Raw genomic sequence first — 6,765 nt, forward strand, 5'->3', positions numbered from 1 at the left:
CTATAAAGCACAACACCCAAGCTCTTTGAAGCTTGAATTAGTCAGAATGTCTGCCTATATTGGTCAGATAATCTGAATAACTTGCTCCACTTCATGTTATTGCATTGTAGATACAATCTCCACATCACACCTGTAGTTATCCTCTCAGAGAACATATTATAACTGCTTTAAGGTTCTTTCACCCACAAAAAAGTTATTAAATGGGAAAGAAAAATATCTTTGAGAAGGATAAAAGCTGGAAGAAATATTGTGTGTACGTATCTTTAGAGAATTGTTTTTGGTGCCTCTGTCACAGTATGTACATTTCAGAGACTACTTGTATTTCTAATATAGGAACAGCAAACAACGCTTGGGAAAATGTTCAGGTCTGACATTCCTCTCTATTTGATTGAAGTGGTTCTTGGAGAATTATTGCCACATGTGTCTCTAATTTCTTCATTAGAAAAAGACATCTGCTTATCACTTTATCCTTTCTTTCTTCCTCTTAATAATAGCTGTAACTTGGTATAACATTTTGGCAGATAATTTTCATTAATAAAACATCTACACATTTGATCTATGTAGCCTAGCTTTGAGCAGAGTATAAGCCTTACCAAAGTGGCAGTTTAATTCTGGTACCCATTAGTATGAGTATCATAGTTGAGTCTTCTCTTAAATGCATCATTATATGTATTATGTGTGTAGCACTGTGTGGAAGACCAAAAGTTTACTTCTCACACCAAACTGTAAATATCAATTCAGTTAAACTCAATCCTGTTTCATTTTTGTTTTGATATCAGTTGCACATGCAGTACTTCTTTTAACTCTAACTACTTTGAGTCCTGGTGTGGCACTGGTGGATAAGCGCTTGTTGTCAATGTCGATTTAAACCACAAGGATTGCAGTTCAAACTCATCAGTTGCTCCTGGGAAAACCTCTACAGGGTTGCTGAGTAAGAACTGAATCGATGGCACTTAACAACAATAGCAACAACTTGGAACTAGGTCAGATCTCATAAGTTAAAGGACATAGGTCTCCAGACAACCAAATATGTTCAAGACTTCAGATGCCAATGGTAAGCTTGGGAGTCCCAGAAAGCTCTCACTCAGAAGTGATTACATGTTCGGGATTTTCCCACTTCTCCTTTAGGATGCTGACATAAATTTGAGACCCCCCCCGCCCAGGCTTATTCACTTTAGACGTACAGGCTCTTTGGACTCTTTTGAGTTTTATAATTTGTTAGAACAATTCACAGGACTCACAGAATACATTATACATGCAATTATAGTTTTATTATAGCAAAAAGGATACAAATGAATGGTGCAGTGGTTAAACTCTGGACTGCTAACCAAAAATTTGGTGGTTCAAACCCCCCCAGTTACTCTACAGGGTAAAGATTTGACAGCTGTCTTCAGTAAATATTTATAGCCTTGGAACGTTGATGAGTCCGTTTTGCTCTGCCTTTGTGGTAGCGGTTGTTGTTGTTGTTGGTGGTGGTGGTGGTGGTATGCTGTCAAGTTGGTTCTGACTCATAGGAACCCTGTTTCCGAAGCTGTAAACCTTTACGGGAGCCTCATCTTTCACCTATGGAGCGTCTGGTGGATTTGAATTGCTGACCTTGCTTTTAGTAGTTCAATGCGTAACCCACTACACCACCAGTGCTCTGTCTTGTAAGATAGTTATGAGTCAGAATTGATTTCACAGGCAACAGGTTTTTGCATAGTGCTCTATGGTCTGGGAAGGATCCCAATGTGAAGCTTCCATGTCCTAAAAAAAGAAAGTGCTACTCCCTCACATGCTTTGGTATCTTTCACCAACCAGGAAACCTATAGATCTTCTCTGTTCAGAGCCTTTATTGGGGCCTCGTTAGTCATGGTTGGTTGAATAAGTCCACATCCTCTGACATCAGCTGATATCATATTGAAGTCTTTCTGGCTTGGCCAGCTCTCACCTGAGTCACCTTATTAGTATAATTCTCAGTAAAGGCCTCATCAAAGACACTTCAGACACTGAGAAATTCCAAGATTATTTTTTAAGAACCAAAGACAAAGACCAAATTCTTTGGGTAAAGTCAATGCAAATACCACAAGTGCCATGGAGGTACATTGCTTCACATTTCCCTTTAAGACAACTAACTATGGGAAGCATAGTTGGCACACAACTTCTAGCTGCTATCCTTATCCTTTCAGGTCTGACATAATGCTCATGTGATGCCATGCTTTCCTGGGCTGTTCTCAGTTAGCGAATGAGGACAGCAGGGTTATTGGAACTGGGCTAATGCCAGATTTCTTTCATGGCAACCTCTGCTTGGGGTGACCCAGTTAGCCTGGCCAAGATGTTCTTACAACGTCATTGTAGTCTGAGGTTTTTCTACCTAATCTCTCTTCCCCTTCTCATTGCTTTCAGACCTGCATTACTGCCCAAAAGCTTTCCATACCCACTTTTTTGTTTTTATTTAAAAACCCAGACACAAGACTGGATACGCAAGAATTCATTGATTTGGGGATGTAGGATTTAAAACTCTGGCAAGGACCCCAGCGGTTAGAGCAAAATTGCTTCTAGAAGCTTGGAGAAAGTGATGACTGAGATATGTGGAAGTAATTGATTTGCCTTGATGGATAGTAGAGGAAGAAATGAAAGTCTTTGGGAAGTGAACATAATAGGATGGATGTATTATGCTCCACAGAAAGGCTTAGGAGATCCAGCATTCCCAAGTCCTCCTCTCAAATAGGTCATTATAAGAGGGAGCTTCAAAATGTTCATGGAAAAATTCCATTTTTCCCATGAGCTTTTGAAGGTCTCTCATATATGTGTTTGGTTGCTGCATATATGCTGCTGACGGAACGGTACCCACATCACTAAGTTAAGTGAAGGTTTCCTTCTGCATGCTAGGGCTGACTTTAGGAATGTTGTTGTTGTTGTGAAGTGCCGTTGAGTCAGTTCCAACCCATAGCGACCCTGTATAGTGTTTCCAAAGAGCAGCTGGTGAGCTTGAACTACCAACCTTGCAGTTCAAACGTCTTTGCAATCTGGCGCATTAACCCACAGCGCCACACCAGGATTCCGACTTTAGGAAAGGTGATCACAAAGCTAGGCTCATTAACTGCCCCTCCCTCCCATGTGAAATGGACAAAAATCCTCATTTACAGTTTTGCCACGAATGTATGTTAAGTGTCTTATTCTTTGCTATAATATGATCTGAAGACATCTGAACCATCTGGACATCCTGCAGCTACGACACTAATCCATTACATTGGTGACATCATGCTGATTTAGCAGGGCACACAAAAGGTTGCTAATATGGTAGATGCCTTGGCAAGAACATGATCTCCAGAGATTTGGAAATAAACTCTATGAAGATTTGCAACCTACAGTTCCAGTATTTTTTTATTTTAAAGCTCCATTAGTTAGGGGCATGCCATGCTATCCCCTCCAAAGTAAAGGACAAAGTAAAAAAAAAAAAAAAGGACAAAGTAAAAGACAGCCTTTTGCATCCCTTACAAAGAAATAAAACATAGCTTCTGGTGTAGATATTGTTAAGTGCCATTGAGTCGGTTCCAACTCATCGAGACTCTGATTAGGGTTTCTGAGGAATGGCTGGTTGGTTTGAACTACTTACCTGGTGGTTCAAACTGGCCTTGTGGTCCAGTGCTCATCCTAGCTTTAGTGGAAGTACTGGTGTAATCCAGTCATAGAAATCCTGCTGTGGCCTACATAATGACTGACATGAAAGACTGCCAGCTTTGAATGTGGTCTGGAACAGGGAGAGGATTTGTTGCAGGTTCAGGCTGCACTATAATCAGCTCTGTTGCTTGGGCGCATGATCCTGCCACTGGAGTTTTGAAGGGCTTGATGGTGGAAAAATATTCTTTGTGAAATTTAGAGCAAGATGTAGGGGGAGAATCATACTGCAGGCCGCTGGGACTCTGAAGTAAGGGCATGCCATCCACAGCAGATAATTACATAGCCGTTTAACAAACAGTTTCTGGCGAATTACAGAGCCCCGGAAACGGAAAGCTTGATTATGTGCCACCAAGTAACTTTACATTATGAGGTCATATAGACTCAGCAGCAGTATATCTTAAGGTGGAAATGGTATAGAACCAGATGGCATGAATAAGCTGCTTAACCAGGTAGCTCAGGTCTACTATCATACACTAAGATTGCATCAGTCTTTTTCCAAACTCACATTTATGGATAAATAGGAAGGTTCCATACAACCATTATCAAAGAGGAGAGGGAAAAGCTTAACATAATTTTACAGATAGGGCAGTCCAATGCAAGCCAAGGAGTGGAGGGTTGCTGCATTACAGCCACACTAAAGAGGAACGTTGTAAGACAGTGATTAGTGATGAGTTTCCTTATAGGTGAGGCTGCAAGTGGTACAATATTTTTCAAAGATACAATCATTACAGATTATACTGTAGCCTGCACCTGCAGTAGAGTTGCTCTAGGCTACACTCAAAATAAAACACTTACATAGTACTATTTTGTTAATACATGGGACTTTGAACCAAAGGGCGGAAGCAGGTATGGCCTCACTTACCATCCCTTTCAGAGAGACACTTCTCCTACCCTCTCAACGCTGGCATTTATAGGGTTAGAAGTGCTGGTCCTCAAAGGGGCACACTCTTGCCAAGAGACACAGCAAGAATCCCAATGAACTGTAAGGTATGGTTGCCCTTGGCATTTTGGGTTGCCCATGTTTGTGACCTGGCAGCTGGGAAAGTAGTCTCCATCTTAGCAGCAGTAATAGGCTTGATCAACTGGTAGACGTAGGGTTGCTTTTTAGAAAGTGGGAAAGTGGGGAAAGGGAGGAATACATGTGGAATCAGACAATTTACGTGGGCACCTTTTGTACATCCCTGCCCAATTATAACTGTAAATAGACAAGTGCAGCAAGTCTGGCCTGAAAAGGGTATGGTTACCAGTGGTTCAGGAATAAAGGTTCAGTCACAACCAGGTATGTCACAATACCAATAGGGGTAATGTCTGAGAGTGAATGAAAATTTAGGATAAAGACTGAAGGAGGGAGATGATGAGTACTAATTGTGGCCCTAAGATCCAATGCAGCAACAGCAGTTGTAGTTCTTCCCACTAACCTCCTTCAAAGTTTCCTTTCATGAAAAGAGGTTCATGAAATCATGGAGGGTAGGCATCACATACAGGAAACATTGAATAAAGAGAGAGGAGTCAGGAGTGAGAAGAGTGCGATGCCAAGCAACAATGTGCTCTGGGTATAGGGAGTGGACTGTGGTAGTCATGAGATGTGCTTTTCAGATATCCCTCGAGGAACCTTGGGGAGCATGGCAGTCTGTCAGCCTTTAGCTGCTGCACCTTTGGATCTACACTGCATTCACACTGAGGCCACTTTTGGAGCTGTTCTCAGCCAATGGCTGAACATGGCAGGAATATCAGAGAGCCAGCCCATTTCTACCCAGAGTGTGATACTCCCAACCGACCAGTCGTGCTGTGGGACCCCCTAGCCACACGAATGAGACTTTTAAATGCAATAGTTCTGTAATTGGAAGCGTTTCCTACCCAAGTTTCCCTTCCCTCTTTCCTTTCATAGCTGTCAAACATCGACTGCGGATGTTTTAAAAAAAGCTTTTTATTGTGAATTGAGTGAAGATTTACAGAGCAGATCATCAGTTTTACATTCAACAAATAATTGCAATGATTATAATCCCCTCCATGCTCCATCAGCTAACAGTATTGATCTATTATGTTTTTGTGTTTTTTTTTTTTTTTTTATGTACACATACTCAATTGTGGTTTGAAGACTGTTCCTGCCTACTCTTGCTCCCTCTTCTATCCTTCACAGGTGTTTCACTCCCAGAAGTCTCTTATGTGTCTACTCCTGTCTTGGTATTGACTTCTAAGAGACCTGAACAGACACACAGTGTGCAGCTCTCAAGAGAAGCTCCTCCAAAGGGAATGAGTTGAGAAAGCACTATGCATCATGGTAGCATTTGCAGTATTTCTTCTTGAGTTTAGTTCCTGTCCCTAGTAACTCAGATTGTAAGACTCTAACTTGCAAGATGCATTCCTGTGTTATGCTCTTTCTTTTAAAGCTTTTATTGTGAATTGAGTGATCGTTTACATGGGAGAACACCAGTTTTGCACTCATCCTATCATATTTTGTTTCATTGTAATGATTACAATCCCCTCCTGAGATCGTCATTTAACAGTATTTGCTTCTATTCCCTCTGTTTGTTTGTTTTTTTATGTGCACAAAACACTCAGAAATATATAATAATTTAAACAACCAAAGGGCATATTCTGTAAGTCTGCCTCCTGCCTGACAGCACACAGCCTTGCTCTTTCCATGAATCTAGAGTCCTCAACTGCTCTATCTCTCTATGCCATCATCTCTGCCTCCATCTCTGGTGTCACTTCTTCTCTGGTTAGGGTCCCATATTTTGCCCATGTTCTTCTGTCTTGACGGTCCTAGGGTTCTCTGTTCCTGGAATGTAAGATTAACTAGTCCCCCCTTTACTTTAGACAACTTCTACCTTTACAATTCTGACCGTCTCAATTAGTCATGATAACAATTACTCACTATTGAATCAAAAGAATCCTATCCCCATCTCCTTTCACCAGATCCATCTAGACAAGATGAAAACTGTTAAGTGGGGATTGTACCTTCCCCTGCACACTCTGAAAGTAAATTCCCTCTTAAAAACTTGTAAGTCAGCCACTTCATGCCTTTATAGTCCTCCTCCCCCATTTTAGGTAGCCAATGTCTAAGTTGGTACCAAGTTATATACAGTTTATCAACCCTAT

The 6,765-nt window shown here is 41.2% G+C and overlaps 1 pseudogene; it reads left to right on the forward strand.

Annotated features, from left to right (window-relative positions):
* The first annotated feature begins 5,285 nt into the window (after positions 1-5,285).
* The window catches only part of LOC102828709, a 46,118-nt pseudogene continuing 44,638 nt past the window's right edge, over positions 5,286-6,765 (forward strand).

This window comes from Chrysochloris asiatica, unplaced genomic scaffold, assembly GCF_000296735.1.
Source record: "Chrysochloris asiatica unplaced genomic scaffold, ChrAsi1.0 scaffold00147, whole genome shotgun sequence".
In the NCBI taxonomy this organism is placed as follows: domain Eukaryota; kingdom Metazoa; phylum Chordata; class Mammalia; order Afrosoricida; family Chrysochloridae; genus Chrysochloris; species Chrysochloris asiatica.